At 36.3% G+C, this 27,012-nt stretch overlaps 1 protein-coding gene and 1 pseudogene across 5 annotated transcripts in view; both read right to left on the bottom strand.

The window, feature by feature from the left end:
- LOC105223446 (calcium/calmodulin-dependent protein kinase type 1) overlaps positions 1 to 27,012 on the bottom strand; it is a 512,064-nt gene that overhangs the window by 57,197 nt on the left and 427,855 nt on the right. The gene's annotated exons all lie outside the window — the stretch shown is intronic.
- On the bottom strand, positions 5,259 to 5,388 carry LOC125779820 (small nucleolar RNA U3; annotated as a pseudogene).

Here is a 27,012-nt window from a genome sequence, read left to right as displayed (position 1 = left end):
CAACAAAGTCGTAACTCACACCGCCGAGTTAGTACGGGGCTATAAACCCGATTTTTCCACAAATTTCGCATTTCTTTGTATGTATCTCGACAAGACAAGAGCTAAAGAAAAAAGATACATGACAAATTTGTAGGTGATTTTAAAATTAGTAAAACTTTTACCGAAACGTTACAATTGATGAAACAAGTTTATGGCGATGACTGCCTATCACGTGGCAGAGTGCACGAGTGGTTTTAAAGTTTTCAAAGTGATCGTGAGGACATAAATGACGATCAACTGTGCGTAAATTCATCAAAAATCAACCGGAATCATCATTGAAATTAATGGAAATGGAATTGAGCAACTCCAAAACGTCGATTTATCGCATTTTGACTGAACATTTGGGCTTACGAAAGGTGTGTGCACGGGTTTTTCCGCATAAATTGACTGGCGCCCAAAAATTGCTCAGAATCAAAATCATCGATCGACGCTTGTGACCGATTATTTGACCAAAAATCACATTTTAACCATTAACCACTCCCCGTATTCAACTGATAAAGCACCGTGCGACTTCTTCTTTTCGGAAAAATGCATTTGCCCATGAAAAGAAAGCATTATGCAGACGTAGTGGCCATTCAAAAGGCTTGCACCGGCATACTGGCGGCCATACCGGCCAACGAGTTAAAACACTCGTTCGACATGCTTTTGGACCGTGCAAAAAGCTGAATTGAAGCTGAAGAAGGCTGTTTTGAATAAAATAAATTGATTTTGCCGAAAAAAACATTTGTTCTATGTTTTTTTAAAGTCCTCTTTACTATGGAACATACTTTGTATACTAATATTCAATAAAGTAATAATCAAGAAGCTTCAACTTGAGTTTCTTTGCTCATGCGCTTACCTTTACGTCGACTTTCGCATTACCGCGCTGCCAATCTTAGATTTCGGTTAGGGCTAGATTTGATTTAAGCTTAAGTTTTAAAAGTGTTGTATAATAAAAGACACGTATTAACCCAAATTAAGTGTTCTTATAACTTCCTGGGAAATACTTGGCGCCCGACCAAAGTGAATAGTAAAACTACTGTTCAAGAATTAACTCGCTAAAATAACTACAAGAAACTCGCGATTGCAATTATGCAATAATACCAATCGATTAGCAGCCATCGATGGACCACAAACTTTGTCAGATTCGCTAGCAGAGAACTTCCACGAGGCTGGACTGTGGAGTCGCAGTAGCTGAAGCAAAAAGGAGCAATTCCACCCCATCAAAAAAAATGGTCACATCAATTATAAAGCAAGATAAGTAACGTAGAAATTTATATATTAGTAATAACAATTCATAAAAACTGAATGAGGAAAACTAATAAGCAAATAACGTGAAAGAATTATAAACAATTTGTAAGCAAATTATAAAAAAGTGGAAAATAATTGTGAAGAACAAATAGAAAAAAAAATCGTAATAACTTCATTCACACACAGAAACAAATATAAAATATTTCATAGAATACATCCTTGTCACATTGCGAGGAAAACTGTGCAGCTTAAGTGATACTTGTTTTGTTTTATTTCACGTTTATAACTTTACATAAATTAAATAGAATCTACTTAGAATTTTCAAATATTTCGGAGTTACAAATTGAAGTGAACTAAAAAGAAAATTTTTTTGAAAATTTTACCTTTGCTCACCCATTGAATGGCAAATCTAACTAATTTGATCAGACCTCCAATAATAAACAGAATCCCAACCGTAACTGAAAATAGAAACGTGGACGACGCTACTCAATTAAAATTTTAATAGAAGAAATATTAGATCAACAACTTTCATTACTTTTACAAAATCTTTATCACAAACCAACATATACATACATCACACAGTCGCTAATTTGATCAATCACACGGATATAAATGTAATATTATATTTTTTATAATAGCTAAAGGTTGGTCGTTCAATGCTATCATGGAAAGTGATAGTTTGAAAAAAATTAGAAGCAGGAATCAAAAGTAGCAAAAATAATGACAGTAACAACAATGACAGTGAAAAAATATGAGGCTATCAATAGTATTATCCTCAGAACAAGTCATTTAACAAAGGCATAAAAATGTCCACATTAGTTCAAAACTACGCAAAACTTTTCACCAACCTTAATGAGAAATTAACCTACATATACTACAAACATGTAGGCAGAAATCAGAACTGGAAATGATTCATCTGTACACTCTAAGTTTTACCAATACCCAAGGGAAATAAAAGAGGAAGTTAATAAACAAATAAGAGAATTATTGGATGACGGTATATCACAGCCATCGCCATTTCCATACAATTCACCTGTGTGGATTGTTCCAAAAAAACTTGATGCCTCAGGGAAACAAAAACATAGAATGGTTGTAGATTATAGAATGCTGAACTCAGTAACAATAGTAGATATGTACCCTATACCTGAAATTAATGAGGTTTTTTTTTGAGCTAGACCTTAATAATGGATTCCATTAAATACATTTGAAAGACAGACATAGAAAATACCGCTTTCTACGTTAACAACGAATAATTCGAGTTTATTCGGTTACCATTCGATCTGAAAAAATCTTCAGCCATATTTCAACGTGCGCTCGATGATATCTTAAGAGCGTTATATCCACATAGATGACATTCAGCAAGAATTATGAATCCTACATCAAGAACTTGGACACAATTTTTCAAACTTTGCAGGAAGCCAACATGACAATTGCAAGTTTTTTAGGGACAAAGTCGAATTTCTTGGGTTTATTATTTTCGACAAAGGCGTGGAAACGAATCCAAAAATTTTTTTAACAATTTCTAACTATCCACTTCCCAAAAGCTCTTAAAGGTCTAAGAGCCTTCTTAGCTCTGCCCGGGTATTATAGACGATTTACCATAGATTTCGCTAAAATTGCAAAACCACTTAGCTCTATTAAAAGTTGGACGAGTGTCTAAACGAGAGTCTGTAAATAGACTTATCAACTTCGATCAAGAAGCTGTTGAAGCAATCAATAAGACTAGAAATGCATTAATATCAAATGAGGTCCTTTTACAATATCTCGATTTTACTAAGGAATTCCATCTGACAATAGACGCTATAAATTTTTCTATTGGAGCAGTTCAATCTCAGAATGACGGACCAATAACATTCCTTTCAAGAACCTTAGCCAAAACAGAACAAAATCACGCTACCAACGAGAGAGAAATGCTTGCGACAATTTGGGCATTGAAGTCCCTTAAAAACTACCTTCACGGTAAATCAAGAGTCAAAACTTTTACTGACCATCAACCTAGCGCATTCCCTTGGTAGTTGGAACGGTAACAAGAGAATCAAAATATGGAAGGCGTATACTATGTTACCTCAACTCAACACTGTGCCGACAGTTCATCGCAATACCTAAATTCAAGTGTTGAAGTGTCCCAATCAACGCATTCAAAAATCACATCTTCATTCCAAAAGATCAATTTATAGACTATAAATTCAATACCCCTTTTCCGACTAATAAATATTAAATTAACTACTAATTGTCTTTAATTGTTCAAGACCTCTTAATAGAAGTAGAGCAAGATGAACAAATTTTACAACTTCATAATAGATATTATATAATAGTAATACAGTACGCAGAGAAATTCTACTTTCCAGGAATGAAAAGTAAAATTGAAAGATTAGTAAAACAACGTCAAGTATGTAGAAGCGCTAAATATGATAGAAATCCTCCGAATCCTCATATTAAAGAAACTCCCCTACCATAATTTCCAGGACTTTCACACATAGACATTTACTCGAGAGAGATGGTACTAGTTCTAACTGCAGTGGATAAGTTCTCAAAGCTCGCACAAGACAGTATCGTTAAATCCAAATCTATCGCAGATATAAAAAACCCTTGCAGGAGCCATTGTTCTATTATGGTGTACCAAAGTATGTCGTAATGGACAATGAAAAATCACTTAATTCCGAAAGTATAACTTTCATGCTAAGAGAACAGCTTAACATTTAAATCTTCACAGCACCCCCTTATAAAAGTTCAGTCAACAGGCAAGTTAAAAGATTTCATTCAACCTTATGTGAAATCATGAGGTGCCTAAAGTTAAAAGGTAAACATCAAACTTTTAAAGAACTGTTTAATAGAGCTATTTATAAATATAATTATACGATCTATTCAGTTACAAAAAATTACCTTTGAATGTCTTCTTTGGCAGAAATGTCACAAAGAACTCCGAAAAATATTAATAAAAAGGTGCGTGGAGTCCCTACGCGCGGATGAAGTTATACTTCTTAGTGATATTCAGAAATGCATATCATTTTGTATGAAAGAAAACTAGAAAACTTAAATTCACATTTTATAAATTTATTATGCACATAAAATGAAGAATAAAGCAAAGTCTAAACGAATGAATTTTGACTCAGAAAGTAGTTCCGTCTCTTCGTTGTGGAAGAGAATATGCAGCATAATCATCTCTCTTTTGTTCTTCGCCAATTTGACTGCCGGATTGACTTGTGAAGATCAATTTTTTGTTGGTGACATATTCATATGTGTACGCATATGTATGTTTGTATGCTTGTGATTTATTTGTTCGGCAATGTATGCAAATATATGTACATATAAGTATATATGAATGTATGAACATGCAAGTCAATGCGCGCACATGCGTATACATACACTCATATGAGCATGTGCAGATACACAAGATAGGATAGAAGATGTATGCCTTTTAACATCGTATACTATACAAATAAATATTTTTCTTACTAATAGAAATTAAAATAAAGAAAAATATTTATTTTTATAGTATACGATGTTAAAAGCAAAAAATTAAAAATTTATTCTGTCGGGATTCGAACCTGGGACCTGTGTTAGCATCTTGACCTTCCAAGCGCTTACCACCAACACCACCATTGACAATTAGGTTGCGCTGACTTAAGTATGATGTGGTTATGAATGCAAGAAACATACGATGGTTCTAATAATTTTGTTTAAGTATAGAAATATACCTACTTTGTAGAACATTTGCTTTCGCAATAAATTTATCACAGCAATACATATGCATAATATGTATATACATATACATAACATTGCTGTGATGCCCTGAGAAGTATAGTCTTAATAAATTTATTATTAATTTTTTGCTTACTAATAGAAATTAAATTTATCACAGCAATATTATGTATATGTTTATGTATATTGCTGTGATAAATTTATTTTCTATTAGTAAGAAAAAAATATTTATTAGTATTGATTTCCAAAAGCACAGAAATGATTCTGTGAATTTATTCATTAAAATCGCCACTCAGAAGTCGTTTTATCCCTTGTAAGCGAGCGATTTTCTTAAATCTCACGCTCCCAGATAAAACCATATACCTCGTCCTCGTGGGTCAGTTTCAAAAACCACAGAAATGATTCTGTGTGATTCTGAAAGGCCAACGCAGAGTATTTCAACCAAAACATACGTAAAATAGTTGAGAATTCGCAGAAATGAAAGACAAACGAAAGAAAAAGAAGCATAACTTCAATAATGCACAAGCATACAAACATACATATGCGCACACATGTGAATATGTCACCAACCAAAAATTGAAACATTGTTCTACAAAAACAACAACAGCATAAGCATGGAACATTGTGTTGTGTTGTTGTGTCGGCCGAGCTGTGCCGAAAGAAACGAACAAACGATCGCCGATTGTCACCGCTTCGCTTGCTGCTCGCACATCTTCGCAGACAAGGTTGCGTTACATTCATATGGATGGAGCGAGGTTGCGCAACTTTGCGTTACTTTTATATGGAAGGTTGCGCAACCAGAATCTATCGCAACCTTTTTCGGCGTCGTATAAGAAGTATAACTTCAAAAAAAAACCGAAAAGGCAATATTGACAAAATTAACAAACACAAAAAAATTATCTTGAGACCCACAATAAAAATAAAAAGCAAATAACATATTACGAATAAGGACAAGAGATATTTGTCAAGAAGAGCGCCAGGTTAGGATCTAAACTTACTGTAAGATACAAAAATACCCTTCGAATGGCTTCGTAAAAATCTCCAATTATACAGACGCACAATGAGTTTATAAGGGAATCGAGAAGATACGAACATCCACAATTAAAATTATTAATCTCATAAATTTGGACCAAATAATGAGAATGACTTACACGAAAATAGTCTTTATCACACCCTTCACCATAAGACCACACAAACTTTCACAACTTTACAAGCAACAATATCATCAAATATGTCGCGGGCAGCCCAGACCATGACGATCTAGTCGTGATAGAGCAAAACTCCGATGTATCCATTTTACATAATACCACAACACTCCTATACATTGTTAAGATACCGAACTTTGATAAAACCAGTTACAAAATATACTTTTAAATCCGACTGTCAATTATAATTCAGTTATCCATTTAGAACAAAACGAAATATTTGTGCTTAAAGAATAAATATTTCACATTAAAAATGATTTTAAAACTATAATAAATGTAACAATATCCAATAAGGATACAATTGTTAGTTTTAGATATACCAAATAAGTTAGGGGAGAAACATCACTTTGTACTTTTAGAAACGCTGATTCTATAACACAGATTGGTAAGGGACTCATCTTGTTGAGCAAATTTAATGGATCAGTCACATGGAAGAGCTTTAGCAGTCAAGTAAGGGGAAGTTACTTGGTTCATTTTGAGAATGATACTATGTTCGTCGCGAATAAGGAATTTAGCAACATCGAACCAATAACTATGAAACCCTAAAGATTATTGTGTAAAACATTTATTTTTTTTTAGTCGAAATGCAAGTGTCGTTGCTTCATAAAAAATTAAACAACGATACTTGTAATGTAAATAATTTGTATTTTAAAAAACCATTGCGGCTCAAACTTTATGTCACCGAACTCAAATTATACTACATGAAACGTTATTACTTGCATAGTAAAATATTATGAAACAAAGTCAACATATATTTATATTTTTAAAATCGTCTCAAGTCATACAAATTGTCTCTAACTTAAAATCTCAAATTTAGAGACTTGAGTCTCACGGTAAGAATACGATTTGGCATAAGACAGCTGACTTCGGCGCGTTCTGACATCTCATTTCTCCAAAAATCGATGGAGTCAGTTGGGCAAGATAGTGGAGCCATTCTTATTCTTTTACATAATTATTTAATGTTACATAGATACAGATTCAGGAAACAAAAAATCTACTTGCATCAATGAAAGATAACATGGATATAGCACCTTAACAAGTCGATTCTAACTTAAAAATTAATATTCACTTTAACTCAACAATACAGCTTATTAAAAAATAATAAACCAGAATCATAAGAACGTTCGTTATCAGATGGGAGGATTGCATAAAACTATAAAAGATGTTTTGTTACAAAACACCTGTTTAGAAAAATTACTTATGTTAAATTCAATTAAAAATCATATTGAGCATATTCAAACATATAAGTATATAACTACAGCACAAAATGTTGTAAGTGATGCTCCTATCCTTACAAAAAAATAAATAGATTATTATTGGCTAAATGAGCCTTAGTCGCCTGCCCCAAACCACACCCACACCCATCTCTAACACGTACACTCACCTCGACATCACCACAGTCCGCATCAACACCACCCACACGCGAGAGTCCAGAATCCACACACTTAAACACACATCACACCATTCCACTTAAAAAGGGTCAGCGTATACACATGACAGTACAGAATCGACCGCCTTTGAATCGACTTCGCTTTCCCGCCACCCCTATGCAGCGTTCCATCGTCAAATATTAAAGTTTATTGTAAAAGTGAAGTTACTTATGCTAAGTGAATTTATGTAAGTATATTTAAAAGAAAAGGAAACCCTCCATGAATCGAGTGTTCAGCTTACATTGTTAAAAAATATATTAAGTGAATTTATACTGTAAAGAAAAGGAAACCCCCCATGGATCGAGTGTTCAACTTACATTGTTAAAAAATACAGTTTAATCCGAATATAACGACCTTGCTTACAACGTCCGACCGCTTTTAGCGACGTAAACGCAACTTAAAGTTTGGTTTTAGTACAAATTTTTGAAAAAAACATTGCTTAAAGCGTCACCGTTTTTAGCGACATACCGGCTTTAGCGACGTAAATTCACGAAATTTTAAGATAAGTTTACTGGTTATAACGACGACGCATGCTTTTTTATTAAGAATGAATGTCGCCGATCAGTTGCGGAATCAATAACGGTAAAGTACGGTACAATGTTTTTATGTCTTTCGCTAGTACATAGCTATTTACTTATGTATGTATTTCGTAAATTTTTGTAGATCAGTCTCGTCTTCAATGTATAAATGTCAGTTAGTTAGTTATTTTTTCGCGGTCAGACAATAAGTGCTCTGAAGAGAAAAGAGAAAATGTTTTTCTATTGAAGAAAAAGCTGCAATTATACATCGCCTAGAAGCTGGCGAATCAAATGCACTTCTTGCAAAAGAGTTCGGTGTTAGTCATTCCACAATATCTACAATCAAGAAAAATAAAAGCAAAATTGAACCTCTATTCAATGAAAATGTTTTTAAAATTAAACGTGTGAGAGTTTCGAGTCAAGATGATGTAGATAAAGCATTATTGCAGTGGTTTAAAGTGCAGCGTAATAAGGGTATACCTATAAATGGGCCTATACTACAAGAAAAAGCAAATGATTTCGCTAAGAAGCTTAACATTTCTGGATTCGAATGCTCAACAAGTTGGATCAGCCGATTCAAAGTAAGACACAATATTGTTGCAGGCAAAGTTGCTGATGAATCTTTTTCAGTCCAAAAGAGTGATGTGAGCGACTGGTTAGCAAAAGTTTGGCCAAATTTGAAAGCCCATTTTAGCGATGATGAGATTTTTAATGCTGATGAAGTGGGATTATTTTATAAGTTGACACCAAATCAAACTTAAAAATTTAGAGGAGAAAAATCTTTAGGTCGAAAGAAAGACTAACTGTGCTAATTGCAGCAAACATGAAAGGTACAATAAAAAGAAAATTGCTTGTAATTGGAAAGACAAAGCGTCCAAGATGTTTCAAAAACGTACGGTCGTTACCTGTCGATTATGTTAGTAATAGCAGAGTCTGGATGACATCTGATATTTTTACGAAATGGGTGCGTGATTTGGATCGTGAACTCAAGAAAAGGAAAAAAAAATCCTAATTTTGGTTGATAATTGTCCAGCACACCCTAAAATCGATGACTTGAGAAGCATTACTCTAGTTTTTTTACCACCGAATACTACATCCATATTGCAACCTATGGATCAAGGAGTAATTCGTGCGTTTACGAGGGCAGTCCGATAAATAACCGACCTCAACGTGAAGCTAGTGGCACATCTGAAAAAAAAGTTTCTACTTCAAATTGTGCATATTATAATAGCTACTCGCCAAAGTTTCAGAAATTTATCTTGCGCAATTATCTGTTGACAGTCGTTTTTGTGAGTCTATTTCGGTGATTTCCCCAAAATGGAAAAAATTGAATATCGAGCTGTAATTAAATTTTTATTTTTGAAAGGCAATACGCCTTCACAAATCAAAGATGAGTTGGACTCTGTGTATGGTGACTCTGCACCATCGTTTACCACCGTAAAATTTTGGGCAGCTGAATTTAAACGTGGTCGCAGGAGCTTGGAAGATGATGAACGTCCTGGGCGTCCAAAAACTGTAACCACTAACGATAACATCGCTAAAGTTCATCAATTGGTACTAGACGACCGCCGGATTAAAGTTAGGGAAATAGCTGAGATTATGAAGATGTCAAAAGAAACTGTTTGTCACATATTAAACCAAGATTTGGGCATGAGAAAGCTGTCCGCGCGTTGGGTGCCGCGTTTGCTTACGCTAGACCACAAACGTGTGCGCATGAACATTTCCAGCGCTCTGTTGGCTCAGTTTAGAGGCAATAAGACCGAGTTTTGGCGCCGATTGATAACTGTAGACGAAACTTGGATTCATCATTATACGCCCGAAACAAAAAACCAATCTAAACAGTGGATTGAAAAGGGGGGACCAGCCCAAAAAAAACCTAAAGCTGTGTATTCGGCTGGGAAAGTGATGGCGAGTGTTTTTTGGGACAGCCATGGAATTATTTTTATCGACTATCTTGAAAAAGGAAAAGCTATAACAGGAGCATACTACGCATCATTATTGGACAAGCTAAAGGAAGAAATTTCGAAAAATCGGCCACATTTGCAAAAAAAGAAAGTCTTGTTTCACCAAGATAACGCACCATCTCACACCTCAACAGTCGCCATGGCGAAAATCTACGAATTGCGGTTCGAACTGCTTGACCATCCACCTTATTCACCGGATCTAGCACCAAGCGACTTTTTTTTGTTTCCGCAACTTAAAACTGCGCTCGGCGGCCAAAGATTTTCGTCAAATGAGGAGGCAATCTCTTTCGTGAACTCGTATTTTGCAGACAAAGACGCCAAGTACTATTTGGAAGGGTTGCAGAGATGGGAGCATCGCTGGGAGAAGTGTGTGGAGTTACAAGGAGACTATGTAGAAAAATAAAAAAAAATTTTTGAAAAAGTCGCGTGCATCATGGTTAGGTCGGTTATTTATCGGACAGCCCTCGTAAATCATATTTTCGAAAATTCCTTGTTCTAAAACTAATCAACGACTACGATAACAATAAAAATAAAAAGGTTGGGCAAGTGAAGATTACAATACTTGATGCCATTCTTGTGATATATGATGCTTGGAACAAGGCTTCTGAAATAACGATTTCCAACTGTTTCAAGCATGCTGGATTTTCTGTCGCGAATATAGGCGTTACAAGCACCTCAATAGCATCTGATTTTGATAATGAAGATGATGTTCCGCTCTCAGTTTGGGCAAGTGCTTTTGAAAGTAGCCTACCCATATCAACAGAAGAAATCGAGGAATTTTCTAGTATTGACAATAATCTTGCAATATGTGGAGAACTAACCGATGAAGCAATTGTGCAAAATGTAATTGTCGACAAGAGTGATAGTGATGACAGCGCTGATGAAAATTACCAGATTTCTTCATCTCCAAGCGTATCTGAAGCTCTAAAATCTGCAGAAATTTTAAATCAATTTATACATGCTAATTTCGTTGATGAATCTACAAAAAATATGATGTCTATTTTTCATAATGCTGTACGCGATTCTTATTTTCACCATAAAAAGAAAAAACAAGGTAAAATTACAGACCTTTTGAAGTAAATTTGTATAATTGTACGTATGTATATTACTACAGGGTAGGCCATTTAAAGTTGACCCATCTGGCAACGCTGTAACTTTTAACAGCGCTGACAAATCGGCTAATGTCATACCGCGTTAGAAGCGTCATTCGAAGACAATTTATACCATGGAACAGTACACTCCAAAAGAACGCGCTGAAATTGTTCAGCTTTATATTCAAAATAACTTTTCAATTGTGTTAACTCAACGTGCGTTTCGCAAAAAAAATAAAGTGAAAAGTGCTCCAGTTAAGAACACAATTAAGTCTTTATACGCAAAATTTGTGAACACCGGTAATCTCAGTAATGCCAGTCATGCATCCAGACAACGCACAAGACGTTCTGATGAAAATATCGAAGCTGTACGAGCCAGTATTGAGGAGACTCCATCGACATCGAGTTATCGCCGCTCTCAGGAATTAGACATCTCTCGCACCACTCTCCGACGCATAATTCATAAAGATTTGAAGATGTTTCCATATAAAATTCAAATGGCACAAAAACTAAACCCAGCTGATTATCCGCGACGCCTTAATTTTGGCAAATGGGCCATCGGGCGATTGATATCGAAAAATGGTGATGTTGACTGGCCACCGAGATCACCAGATTTGACGCCACCAGACTTTTATTTGTGGGGTTATTTGAAATCCAAGGTATACGCTAATAAGCCAAAGACCTTAGCTCAACTGAAAGCCAACATTCGACGTGAAACAGCCGCCATATCATCCGAAACATTGGCCAAAGTCATGGAAAATGTCGAAAAAAGAGTGCATTTAGCTGTCAAAGCTAAAGGTGCCCATTTACGCGATCTAATTTTTAAATATTAGCTGAAACAAATCCCCTTGGACCAAAATAAATTATTTTTGAAATGAACAAAAAACATTGTTTTCTTTTGTTCTTTTTTTTTAGAAACAAATGGGTCAACTTTAAATGGCCTACCCTGTATGTACGAGTACATATGATAATATGTATGTATACATAATTTGAATTGGAATAAATTTTATTTTTACTGAAAACGGTTTTTTAATAGCAAAAAAAATATTCCAGCGTACTACAGTTAGTATGAAAACACTAGGGGAAGCGTAAAAGCAAAAAAAAAAATCTCTAAGTGAAGCGGGCAGTGAACCCAACATTAGTCCTTCGAGCCGCAAAGAACGGCACTATTGGAAAAAAAACAGAAAGAGATTAAAATTGTGACAAAAACATGCATATAAAACTTGTTCAAAAAAAAAAGAACTTGCAAAAATTCGTGCACAAAATTCAGCGAGGCGACATATACATGCACATATACAAAAATTTAGTGCAACATACATACATATGTATGTACATATATACAAAAAGTTTATTGCAAGTGAAATTAAAGTGAAGTAACAAATACTTACATACATACAAAAAAAAAAAACCAAGTTGAAAACGGAAAACACAAAACACAAATACCGTTACATCAAAATCAAAAAAAAAATGTTTAATCAAAATCAAAAGAAAAAAAAATGTATGCTAATACGAAAAATTTTAAATCGCGTTTGAGACATATTAATACATATAAATATACATATAAATACAAAAATATAATATTGTGCTGAACAACTAAACAAAAAAAAAGCCGGGCGCGTAAATTAATTTAATTCTAAACGGGCGCGAAGCTTAAAACCAAACAAGAAAGGAAAACAATAAACTCAAAAGTGCAATAATTTTCAAAAAAAAATAAATAAATAATAAAATTAATAATTGTGGAAATAAAATATACTAAAGACATCTGTACATAAGTACGAACCAAACAACAACAGGAAGAGTAGAAAGGAAAGGGATACCGTGACCCACCCTAATAACATCAACATCAGCAGCAATAGGAAACAAATAGGATACAACTGGGACACAGCGACAAAAGCAAACACACATTTTCAAGTATTCACTTGACAACATTTTCCGGCAATACCCCTTATACTCAAAACAACATAAGCAGGATTGCGCTAAGTAAGCTAAGGCAATTTCGAAAATTAAAATAAAAGGAACAATATCAACCATACATACTTATATGCACAATATTCACAACGTATATACGGGTTGGGTACGAAATGCTGTACTATACAATATTCTGTTTACAAAATCCTGTATGCGAAATTCTGTATCTAAAATTATGTATTTCAAAATTCTGTAAAAAATATTCTGTACTGACGAAATTCTGTATTGATAAAATTCTGTATTTACGTAATTCTGTAAATAAATGATAAGAAATACAAAGAATTTTATAAAAAGTGCGCACTTTACCGTGCGCACCTACCTGGTTTTGTTTGCATTTCTCTTTATCTCTGTTTTGCTTTTTACTTCTTTTTAATTTATTTCGTTTAAGTTGTTGTTGTCAACTGAGCAATGCAGTTGAACAATTCTACACAAAATTTCAATGCAACAAAGCTGATTATCACTACGCTGCAATGGTAATAGCTGTTAGTGTAGACTGAATTTTCGTTGCTGTATTTTTCTTTGTCTAATGTCTATCATTGTCGTAAGAATTGTGAAAGCAACTAAAGCACGTGTCGTTTTTGCTCAATGTTTTTTCATTAAAATACCTATTTATTCGTTATGTCACAAATACAAATTATAACTTCCAATAAAGGAGGAAAGAAATTGTTCTTAGACGGCTATTTTTATTATTTTGAAAGAAAGGCCCAAATGGAAACTTGTAATTGGGCGTGTTCTAAAAGATTAAAATATAAGTGCAAGTCCAGAATTGTAACAAAGGTGTTGGCGAACAATCACGTTATTGTTAAACAACCCGCGGACCATTGCCACGAACCAGCTCCCAATGAGTTACCAATTGCAAAAATTAATAATAAAGTAAAGCGCATGGCTCGGAGAAGTCACTTAGCGCCAAGTCAGATAATACAAAGAGCTACAGTGGAAGCAGAGCAGAGCTGCCGGGACTATTTTCCATCCCGAAATGCCCAAAAAGCTAGAATTCGTAGATCAAGGCATGAAGCACCTCATTTTCGAGAACCACAAACTTTGGATAAATTTATATACTCTGGAAGGAGAACTATTTGTATTGGTGGCAAAGTTCACAGAGAGGAATGAATATGTAATTATTTGTGGTACGAAGTCGTGTTTAAAGTTTCTGAGTCAGAGTTCTTGCTGGATTGTGGACGGAACATTTTACGTTGCCCCGAAAATAATGAGACAGCTCTTTACAATTCATGGCATAGTGGAAGGTGAAACATTCCCCCTCGTGTTTTGCCTTATGAGCCGGAAGTCCAAAAAACTATAAGAGGTTTTATTTGAAGAATTGTTCCGAATCGCATCCGAGTATGGCGAAAATCTTCAACCAGAAAGAATTATCAGCGATTTTGAAGTTGGACTGATATCGGCGCTAAGAAATTCTTTCCCGGGCACTGATTTGCGTGGCTCCTTTTATCACTTCAGTCAAATAATCTGGAGAAAAGTTCAAAAAGAAAGGTTTATGATTGTCTGCATTTAATATACATATGTATCTGCGTATTCTTCATTTACTTTCATTGCTTTTAGACTGGTTAAAAAATATGGAAATTATGAGAACTTTTCGTTGCAAGTTCGAATGCTGAAAAGCCTAGCTTTTGTTCCTTCCCGATCTCGGAATACTACAACAGTCTTTGTAGTATTTTAGATGATTATGACATGCTGAGGCTCGCAAATTGGTTTGAAAGGAACTACATTGGTAAATTTGATGCACCACCAAAACATCAGCCGACATTTTGGTCAGTGCATAGGAATGTAGAAACGAGTCAGTTTCCTAGAACTCAAAATAGTGTAGAGGCTTGGCATCGGCGACTTAATGTCATTGTAGGGGAAAACAATTGCGGTATTTATCAACTTATAGCTAACTTGAATGCGGAGATGATTTATGTGAAATCGCAAATATCAAGAGTAGAAAACGGAGAAGTTTTTGTTTGTTTTTAATCTAATTATATATGTACTACTTTTTCGTACTTGAAATACTCATTTCTTATTTTTTTGCATACATATGTACTTATCGTTTGAATTAACATTGAAGTCTTTTGTTGTTGTATTGTTATTTTGGACTTAAAATTCTCATTTATTTTTCTTTGTATAAATATCGCTTAAGTTAATATTGGAGTTTATAAATCTTTTGCTTTTCTTAAATACTAATTGTTTTTATTGATAAGATTTGCGACTATTTAATAGCAACTCACTTGGCACATGAAATTATCAAATAAAAAACAGACTTTAGTCAATACACCATTTTTTCAATACAGAATTTTGTCAGTGCGGAATTTCGCTTTTACAGAACTTTGTAAATACTTAATTTTGTAAATACTTAATTTTGTAAATGCAGAATTTTGTCACTACAGAATTTCGCGACGTTAGTTTTCAGAATTTTGTACCAGCAGCCCCGGCACCAACCACTCGTTCGGCTGTCAATGTGCCACGCCAAGCGGCTGCCCCAGTTGCAGCGCCCCGAACAACCACACCAAAGGCGCCTCGGAGTGGGACGGTAGCATTGCCGTCAACACACGCGCTAGTCGCAGACCCACAACGCCGTAGATGCCCTCTATGTCGTCGACCCCACCGGCTGCCACAATGCGTCATATTTAAGGGATTGCCACCTCAGCAACGCCAGTTGGTCGTGCAGGCGCACGGCCATTGCCTCAATTGCCTGACGCCTATCCACCAAACTCACGAATGTACGTCGGGCAACCTGTGCCAGATTTGTATGCGGCCGCATCACACCATGTTGCACCGTACAACGCGTAACGACACCAGTCAACCTCCTGCCGGCCGCAACCGCGGCGCAGTACAATGACCGCCATTAAGCCGGGATGCACGGTCCCGTCGAACCATAGGGCCATCATCATCCCAAGCCCGGCGGCCACATAATGGGGCATCAACACGACGCCAGCAACAACGACCGCGTCCGCGCCGCACCTCAGGCCTCAGCAGCGTCGTAGCTACTCTCCAGCAGCTTCAGAGGATTCTAGGCTGAAATATTCGCCTAGGGGGGCCGGGATGGCTAAATGAGCCTTAGTCGCCTGCCCCACACCACACCTACACCCATCTCTAACACGCACACTCACCACACTCACCTCGACATCACCACAGTCCATATCAGCACCACCCACACGCGAGAGTCCAGAATCCACACACTCAAACACACACCACACCATTCCACTTAAAAAGGGTGAGCGTATACACAGGACAGTACAGATTTGACCGCCTTTGAATCGACTTCGCTTTACCGCCACCGCTACGCAGCGTTCCATCGTCAAATATTAAAGATTATTGTAAAAGTGACGTTAACTATGCTAAGTGAATTTAAGTATATTTAAAAAAAAGGAAACCCCCCATGAATCGACTTACATTGTTAAAAAATATATTAAGTGAATTTATATTGTAAAGAAAATAAATAAATATGTAAAGAAATAGAATATAAACATTAGGAAAATTAAATACTTAAGAACGGTATAATTTGAAGAAGAAAGAGAATTAATATCTGTAATCAAAGTACCTAAAATACTTTTTAATACACACATAATAACTATAATACCTATCCCTTATTTAAAAAAAAAAGAAATAAATGCTGAAATTTCAAATGTATTTAAATATAATGATTAGATATATGAGTAGAAGGAGAATATATACATTAGTGAATGTACCAAATAAAAACACTGTACATAAAACATAAAACATGTGAATTAATTACAAATGTTAGCTCAAAAATAATTAATATTAGTAACGAAATTATAATTGTAAAAAATGCTAAAAACTACTTAATTCAAAATAATTGTGGCTTGGAAACATTACAATTAAATAGAAATTATGTAATAAAATACAACAACTGTTCAATATAATTAGCAAACTAGAATTTTTCAATTAATTACAAAATGTTGACAAAATTATATTACCACAATCCCACAAAACTACTTTTAATGCCACTCTAACTTTAGAAGAATTAAAATTAACGTCGATATAACAGGTAGCGCAAAAATAACCTTCCGATGTTTTTTGGGGAATGAAAGTTTTTTTTAAGAATGAAAAAATTTGATTCTGCTTGTGGATTATTTTTATTTGGTCTTTTAATTTTTTTTACATCAAGTTGAGAATATGATGTCATATAAATGGCCGCCGCCACAGTTGATTGTCATTTGAGCCCTTTTTATGCCATTTTCCATCACTTTGTCCAGAATTTCCGGCGATAGGTTCTCACATTCTTGTCGGGTATTGTCTTCAAAAGCTGTAGCTGAGGATTGTTGACATAAATCTGTGACTTCAAAAACCCCACAAAAAGAAGTCTGGGGATATATGTACATATTATCTGTATATGCAGTCATGGTTACTCAAATAACACACTTAGTCATAAGAAGCATTAAGCGATTATGCAATTGACAAAATCTTTAAAAGAATAAAAAGGGCTTAAAATATGACTTGTTTATTTATTTATCTATTTAAGTAAAAAATAGCAAATAGAAATTCACGAATAATTAGTATTAGTTGAAAAACTTGAACTACCTCTAAAATTGCTTTGTCACCCAAATAGCACATTTTTTTAGGAAGTGAAGATTTCATGTTAAAGAACGATACGAAATGGAACCATTTGCTTTCAATTGCATGCACCTTCCCCGGACTTTTATGTAGCGTAAGCACACAGCGAAAATCACAAAGGATTGGCTTAAAAAAGAAAAACTAAATGTTTTGGATTAGCCAGTGTTAAGCCCTGACTTTAATCTAATAGAAAACTTATAGAACGGTGTTAACCTTAAAAAATTTGCTAAAAATTTTGCAAATTTTGAGAATTTATGGGAAGGTATTAAGGAAGCCTGGAAGCTCTATCCCAAAGAAGCGATGCGAAAAGCTTGTAAAAAGGTTGGGAAATCTGGAATATAGAACCAAGTATTAGAAACGTAAGCGCAATTATAGCACCAAATCGTTGATTAAATTTTACATGATTTTTGCAGGTTTGGTAAAATGTGCTATTTCGCAATTTTTAAGATTGTGTGAGTGGGGCAAGTAGTTTTTACAGGGTTTTTTTTGTGTTAAACTCAAAAGAGGGATAGTTTGGTAACCGTTTTTTCGCTGTTAATACGCATATAAAACGTATTTTTCACATCCATACATATTTTTTTTTTTATTTTGTTTATACATTGCAACTAGTTCAAATAAAAGAAATGACTAACAAGCTACTTGAAAATGATTTAAACATATAATTACAAAACTACTCTGAGAGTATTGGCTAATTTGAAAGATGTGTTTGAGGTCTTTAAGTTGTCTTGGTGGTCCATCTCTAGAAGTTAACATGGCTACTTCTTCGTTACAATGCCGTAGCAATCTTGCACTATATGCTGTTGCAGTTTTTAATATTTCTGCGTTAGCCGAGTTTACGCCTAGATCACGCTCTATATCAGCACATCTACAATACCAAGGCGCTTTGACAATTAGTCTTAGTACTTTGTTTTGAAATTGTTGGATGACTTTCTTATTGTTTGCGTTAATACATCCCCAGAGTTGTGCACCATAGCTCCATATCTGTCGGAGTATTTGCTTATAGATAAGTGTTTAAATGAGTTAAGCATCCACCCCCTCTACCCGGTAAAACTGGCTCATCCTAATACAACAGCGCCATTCACCACAGCTGATGTCACTACAACACAACTTAACACATGTGTAAACCATCAACAAAAAGGATGGGCAACGGGAAAGCAGACACACTTCGTTACACCCAATTCGATCATCAACAATTCAATTCCCCACTGCGCCGCGTAAACATTAAATTTTTTAATACGTTCCGTTCTACACTGCGCCACAACAAAAGTTCCCACGCGCTAGAAACAACTTCGGAACAACCCAATTCCTGCGAGCAGCAATTTACTTCAACCCAACAGCATTTGTCGCTGCGTTTAATTAATTATAAATATCTATGTATATGTACATATTTAAAATTTTATTGTGCTTTAAATATACAAAAAACTAAAGTAATTGTTCACCAAACTACCCGAGTATTTTTATTAATCGCAGGTGTAAGTTGGACCTGAATACCTTACAATTTAATGGTTTAAACAATAAGTAACTTATTTTCGAAGGATAACACTGATTTGTTACCGATTAACCAATTATAATTTTTGAGTCGCATGTCCAGCTCCTTACGTTTGTTTTTTACATGAACCGTACCGTAGCTTAGTGTCAAGCGTCATTCCTAAGTATTTAGCGGAAATAAGTACGGTATTCGTGCACCGTCTATGAAAATTTGTAAGTGCTGTATCTTGTTGTATGTGAAAACATACAATCATTCAGCTTTATCTGCCATTTCTTTGCCCATTGTAAGACTTTATTAACAGCATTTTGAAGATTAGTAGTAGACTCGTACTACCAACAGCAAGTAACGCGGATAGAATATATGTCTCCTTGTTTAACGCGAAAGTAGCGATCTGATAAATACGATTTTATGATGTCATAATATCTGTTTCGGTAAAATCAGTTTCAGTTTCGAAAGCAATTCTTTGTGACAAACTTTATCGAACGCTTTTGCAAAAATACGACAGAACAGAATTTTTTTTCCTCAAAGGCTTTTTCAGTAATGTGTGTAATCCTGTGGATTTTCTGATGCGCTGGAATTATGGTTTTTCGTTCAATGATCTTATTGATACCTTTTATGGGAATTTTCTACAAAAGGCTTATTGGTAGAAGTGATATGGGCCTGTAAGAAGATACTTCATATCCTGGTTTTCCTGGCTTTGGAATTATGATAATTTCGGCAATTTTCCAATAAGTTGGTAGTTGGAAGTAGTTTAAGATGAAAGGCCGCGTTAAGCTGTTTTAGGACCTCGGCAGTAATCAGGTCGTAACCGGGCGATTCACTGCTTGTGCAACTTGAGATTTCTTCGCTTTCTTGACTGGAAGCAGTAGGATAATTTACGTGTGTTTCATATAGGGAGAATATTTTGGCTAAATAATCCGGAAATGCTTCTTTTCGAATCGTCTCTGGCCCAGCTATCAGTACTTACAGTGACGGACAAAAGTCTATATACACCCCCTGTTTTCTTTGATGTAAGAGTACAAAAACTTTTTAGAAAAATGTGTTGATACAGTTTTATTATAATCTTCTTTCTAATAACAATGAACTTAAAAAATCCATTAATTAATATAAAACTACAAATTTATGGAATAAAAACTCAAAAATTGTGTTGACAAAAGTCTACATACAGTACAAAAATATCTTAGTTCAGTGCGAAAAGATTACGAAATCCTAGTTATTAAGATAAGTTATTAAGTTTTAGTATTTAGTTGGTCCCCTATTGGCATCTATAACTGCTTGAAGACGCCGTGGCATTGATTCTGCTAAATTTGTGAACGCTGCATATGTAATGCTGTTCCAAGGTTCCAATATGTGCGCTTTGAGTATAGCAGAGCTAGAAATTTGGTGCTTTCTAATTCTACGCTCCGAAATCTCCCAGACATGTTCAATAATATTCAAATTTGGACTTTGAGGTGGTGTATTTAATTCTACTTCTTAATTGGCGTAGACACCGCTTATGCGATTATAGCCGAGTTAACAACCGCACGCCAGTCGTTTCTTCTTTTCGCAACGTGGTGCCAATTGGATATTCCAAGCGAGGCCAGGTCATTCTCCACTTGGTCCTTCCAACGGAGTGGAGGTCTTCCTCTTCCTTTGCTTCCCGCGGCGGGTACTGCGTCGAATACTTTCAGAGCTGGAGTGTTTTCGTCCATCCGGACAACATGACCTAGCCAGTGTAGCCACTGTCTTTTAATTCGCTGAACCATGTCAATGTCATCGTATATCTCGTACAGCTCATCGTTCCATCGAATGCGATATTCGCCGTGGCCAACGCGCAAAGGACCATAAATATTTCGCAGAACTTTTCTCTCGAAAACTCGCAACGTCGACTCATCTGTTGTTGACATCGTCCAGGCCTCTGCACCATATAGCAGGACGGGAATTATGAGTGACTTATAGAGTTTGGTTTTTGTTTGTCGGGAGAGGACTTTGCTTCTCAATTGCCTACGTAGTCCGAAGTAGCACCTGTTGGCAAGAGTTATCCTGCGTTGGATTTCTAGGCTGACATTGTTGGTGGTGTTTACCCTGGTTCCAAGATAGACGAAATTATCTACAACTTCAAAGTTATGACTGTCAACAGTGACGTGAGTGCCAAGACGAGAGTGCGACGACTGTTTGTTTGATGACAGGAGATATTTCGTCTTGCCCTCGTTCACTGCCAGACCCATTTGCGTTGCTTCCTCCCCAGTCTGGAGAAGTCTGGATTGAGCAGAGCACACTTAGATTCCAATCGTTGGGCATGCTTTCGTCCGACCATATTTTACAAAGAAGTTGATGCATGCTCCTTATCACTTCTTCGCCGCCGTGTTTGAATAGCTCGGCCGGCAATCCATCGGCCCCTGCCGCTTTGTTGTTTTTCAGGCGGGTAATTGCTATTCGAACTTCTTCATGATCGGGCAATGGAACGTCTGCTCCATCGTCATCGATTGGGGTATCGGGTTCGCCTTCTCCTGGTGTTGTGCGTTCACTGCCATCCAGCAGGCTGGAAAAGTGTTCCCTCCATAATTTAAGTATGCTCTGGGCATCGGTGGCTAGATCACCTTGGGGAGTTCTACAGGAGTATGCTCCGGTCTTGAAACCTTCTGTAAGCCGCCGCATTTTTTCGTAGAATTTTCGAGCATTACCCCTGTCGGCCAGCTTATCAAGCTGTTCGTACTCACGCATTTCGGCCTCTTTCTTCTTCTGTCTGTAAATGCGTCTCGCTTCCCTCTTCATCGGTATCTATCTTATCCCGCACGTGTTGTGGTCGATCGTAACGTTGCGAGGTAGGCAGCCTGTTTTCTCTCCGCTGCGACACGCACTCGTCGTCGTACCAGCTGTTCTTTTGCACTTTCCGAAAACCAATGGTTTCGGTTGCAGCTGTACGTAAGGAGTTTGAAATGCCGTCCCACAGGTCCCTTATACCGAGTTGTTGACGAGTGCTCTCAGAGAGCAGTAGTGCAAGCCGAGTAGAGAATCGTTCGGCTGTCTGTTGTGATTGCAGCTTCTCGACGTCGAACCTTCCTTGTGTTTGTTGGCGTGCGTTTTTTGCTGCACAGAGGCGGGTGCGGATCTTAGCTGCAACAAGATAGTGGTCCGAGTCGATGTTAGGACCTCGGAGCGCACGCACATCTAAAACACTGGAGACGTGTCTTCCATCTATCACAAAATGATCGATCTGGTTGGTAGTTTTTCGATCCGGAGACAGCCAGGTAGCTTGATGGATCTTCTTATGCTGGAATCTAGTACTACAGATAACCATATTTCTGGCCCCGGCGAAGTCGATCAGCCTTAACCCATTTGGGGATGTTTCCTCGTGGAGGCTGAATTTACCGACCGTAGTACCAAAGATACCTTCTTTGCCCACCCTGGCGTTGAAGTCACCAAGCACGATTTTTACATCTCACATAAGTGCGCTCCAAGCACTCATAAAAGGCATCTTTGGTCACATCGTCCTTCTCTTCCGTCGGGGCGTGGGCGCAAATCAGCGATATGTTGAAGAACCTCGCTTTGATGCGGATTGTGGCTAGACGTTCATTCACCGCAATGAACGATAGTACTCGGCGACGGAGTCTCTCTCCAACCACGAATCCCACACCAAACTTGCGCTCCTTTATATGGCCACTGTAGTAAATGTCACAAGGACCTACTTGTCTCTGTCCTTGTCCAGTCCATCGCATTTCTTGGACGGCGGTGATGTCAGCCTTTGTTTTCACGAGGACATCAACCAGCTGGGCAGTGGCACCTTCCCAGTTAAGGGACCGGACATTCCAGGTGCATGCCCTCAATCCGTAGTCCTTATTTCGTTTGCCATGGTAGTCTTCAAAAGGGGGGTCTCTCATCCGAGGCTGGTTATGACTATTCACTGGAGTGTTTTTTTACGTGGAATAAAAGAAAAAGTTGAGATTCGAACTGTATGTAGACTTTTGTCAAAGCAATTTTTGAGTTTTTCTTCCATAAATTTGTTGTTATATGTTAAATAATGTGCTTTTTTAGTTATTTGTTATTAGAATAAAACTGTATTAATACATTTTTCTAAAAGCTTTTTGTAGTCTCATATCAATGAAAATAGGGGGTGTATGTAGACTTTTGTCTGCCACTGTATTTTAATGGGACATACTTGAGTTTCTGGTGTTTGCAGTCTTTTACAGCTTTTCCAAAGAGAGTAGTCGGAATTTCTTCCATTGCTTAGTGACAGAAGGTAGTTTGCGAAACTTTCATTTTTAAACCTCTTAATTTTTCGGTTAAGATCTTTCGAGACTTTATTTAAAATAGATTTATCAGCTGGGCAACGAGTTTGATGGCACTTACGTTATCTCGTATTTTCTGTAATTCTTTGGCAACAAGGCACCCTCGATAGTTGGCTGGATATGCTTCGCCGCAGTTGCAACATTTAAGCTGCTGTTTCTCTGGTTTCGAAAATACAGATGTCTTATTCTTACCGGCGCACTTAACGCATCTTGGTTGTTTGCCACAATAGTTTTGTGTGTGGCCAAATGACTGGCATTGTGGTATCATCTTATGCAGTTTTACCGGTTCAATAGAAACAATTGAGTTCAATATAGTTTTGATTTCGTATATCTTTTTTATGTTCTCCATGGGATCGAATGGTACCAAGAACATGTCGAGGGGAGGTAGTTTTCCACTGACGACCATTGACAGCACTCAGTGCATTTAATTCTTGCTCTTTTAAGTCATTAATAATCGATTTCGGTGAAAATTTTTTACAATAACTCTAATTGGCCGCGGTTGCTTATTCTCAAAGCTATACGAAGATATATTTCTAAACGAAAGTGCTTTCTTTATGGAGAAAGTATTTACTTTATATATTCCATTATTCAAAAGTTAGTGGTAAAATTGTGTTTTGCTTCTGATTTGCAAATAATTTGATAATTACTGCCGTTGGCATCTCCAGATACCATAACTGGTGGAGGCCGCGAACTATTTATTTGGGGTAAGCGGTTTTGATATGGCGTTATTTGTTTTTTCCTGAAGATCAGGAGAATACTCCGCTTTTCGGTTTTAGCTGGTCTTTTTTTTAGAATCCATTCCCTTTCTTTAACTAGTTCTTCCTCATCCGTTGAGAATTCAACCTTCTTTTCCAAATTCGGAATAGCATACATACATGTGTGCATTACAATAAATTTAAAGAAATTAAATAAATACGCTCACTTCGTTTTTCCTAAATGGGGCGTTTTATGCGCTGTAGGTGTTTACAAGCCCGGCGTTTGTGTCCCAATTCCTTTTCCACTCTTGAAATCTACTGGCTCGTAGTATATTTGTTTTTGTTTTCTATTAAGGTGCTTTAGTTTTTCGCGCCTTTTTCTTTGTTTAACTTTGTTTTTATTTATGTTTTGTTTTAACGTTTACTTATTGACTGTTTTGTATATTTTGATTTTTTATGTAATTTGTTTTCGTTTTTGTCACTTCACGTTCTACGAATATATGCGAATATATTTTCTAATGCACTGTACTGCACTTTTTCAAAATTATTTTTATTTATTGGATCTGCTTTTTCTCAAAGCCTTACAATAAGTTATCTAAAACTATTTAAAAACTAGACAGACTCAAGCAAGTGATTGAGCTGTTTTGGTGATACGTTGCTCTTTAATACGCAGGCATATCTCTTCTTTTAAGCCGTGTTTGATCGCAGGATTATACCAAAGCATTAGCCAGGGGCTTGGGTGATCTCGTAGTTAGATATATATTTAATTCTGCTGTCTTCTACTTCTTACTTTACCATTGGAATGTAATATATCAACATTAATTGCACAGGTCGTACCCCACAGTTGAATGCCATACATCCAAATCGGCTTTATGACCGCATTATATAAAAGCACTTTGTTGTCTAGGCTAAGTTTGGAGTTTTTACTTAAAAGCCAATTTAAATTTGCAGCTTTAATCTTCATATATGTTTTTTTACTAGAGATGTGTTTTCTCCACGTGATCTAGGTGAATACCAAGATATGTTACTTCGTTCGCTTGGGGTACTAAAATATTGTTTATTTTTACTGCCCGGCACATCTTTGGTCTTAGCGAAAATGTAATATGCTTCCACTTCTGTTCATTCACATTTATACCCCAGTTCGCTAGCCATTCTTCGACAGAACTTAAATGCTTCGCTAAAATGCTAAAATATGGCATTTGTTACGGCTCACTATAGCTGTGTCGTCCGCAAAAGTTGAAGTTAATACATTATTAGCTATTGGAAGATCTGCTGTATATACATATGATGCATAGTTTTGAGGCTAAAATACTGCCCTGGGATACACCAGCCCTTATTTGTCGTTCATCAGATAACAAATCTCCCACTTTTACCATAAATTTTCTATTTTTTAAATAATACTCCAATGTTTTATACAATTCTAAAGGTAGATTTTTTTTTATCTTATATAATAATATATTATTATTAATATTAATTTTAACGTTCCCGCTCGCTCTACAAGGCAGTTTAGACCCATACTTTTAAAATTTCCTAGAACAAATTTTGAGTTAAACGAACCATTCGTATATGTCATGATTTCAATTCTCATTCCAGCACATTTGATCTAACAGACTCACTCTTTACCATTAAAAAAATTATTTTATCCTCTCTTAACAAGTAACATTTATGTAAATACTAGCGGGCCCGGTGCCTGCTTCGCACGGCAAAACAAAATAAGAAACACACTTGTTTTTAATAAAGTTGGTTTTGTTCCCTATTATTCAACTTTTAATTCTAGTTTCTTACAATCTTAGACTATGTATCACTTTAACTATCTTAGGGCTCTTTCGTAGTAGTGTAGTGTGTAGATAAAGAGAACTGAAGGCTTGCCAACACGTGAGCACGAAACATATAACTGGCAGTGTGAAAAGCAAGTATATTCTAAATCAATTCCACACAATTCCAATGATTGCCCTTGCGCTTTATTTATTGTAATAGTAAATGCAAGACGTACATATTTGAAACTGCAGTCTTTTGAATTCAAAAGGTAAATCTGATGGAATCATTGGAATTCGTGGAATCAATACATCTTCACCTTTAAACTTCCCTTTAAAATTGTTGCTTCGATCAAATTGTTCATGACCTTTTTAACCGCTAATCTTGTCCCATTGCATAATCGTGGTTGATTTATATTTCGAAGCATAATAATGGGAGCACCCACTTTCAATTATAAACGATGAGGTGGAATTCCGGGTAAATCCAATGAATTCAAAATTTCTGTCGGATAATTAACAGCGTCGTCTTGAATCGTAACCGTGTCAACTGATTGATATGTTACAACCTCGCCAGGAACATGGGTTAAAATGTCTGCATTCATTTGACCAACGATGATTGCGATAATATTCTGCAATATTTGGAAAAACGCTTGACACCAATTTTTCTTTTGTCGGTGCAATATTACAAAAGTTATCTGGTAAAGTGATTAAGCCAGTTTCATGATCAACAGCAAGTTGACCATTGCCTATTGCCAACAGTTGCCTTGAAAATGTGTCGGCCGATGGATCGTTTTGAATTTGTACTTGCACATTTGTAGTCAAATTGAGTATTTGTACATGTCTCCATAAATAAGATGACTTTAAACATGCTTTTAATTCATCTGCTGGTGTTGAACGGGGAATCACAGGCAATGTCTGACGAAAGTCACCAGCAAACAGAATCAAAGCGTGACCAAATATCTGTTGATCATTACTACGCAAGTCTTGCAATGTCCTGTCTAACGCTTCCACTGATTTCTTATGGGCCATTGTACATTCATCCTACACTATTAATTTGCATTGTTGCAAGACTTTGCCCATTCCCGAATTT

The sequence above is a fragment of the Bactrocera dorsalis genome, chromosome 6 (assembly GCF_023373825.1).
Source record: "Bactrocera dorsalis isolate Fly_Bdor chromosome 6, ASM2337382v1, whole genome shotgun sequence".
NCBI lineage: Eukaryota > Metazoa > Arthropoda > Insecta > Diptera > Tephritidae > Bactrocera > Bactrocera dorsalis.
This window is presented reverse-complemented; position numbering and strand designations above follow the sequence as displayed.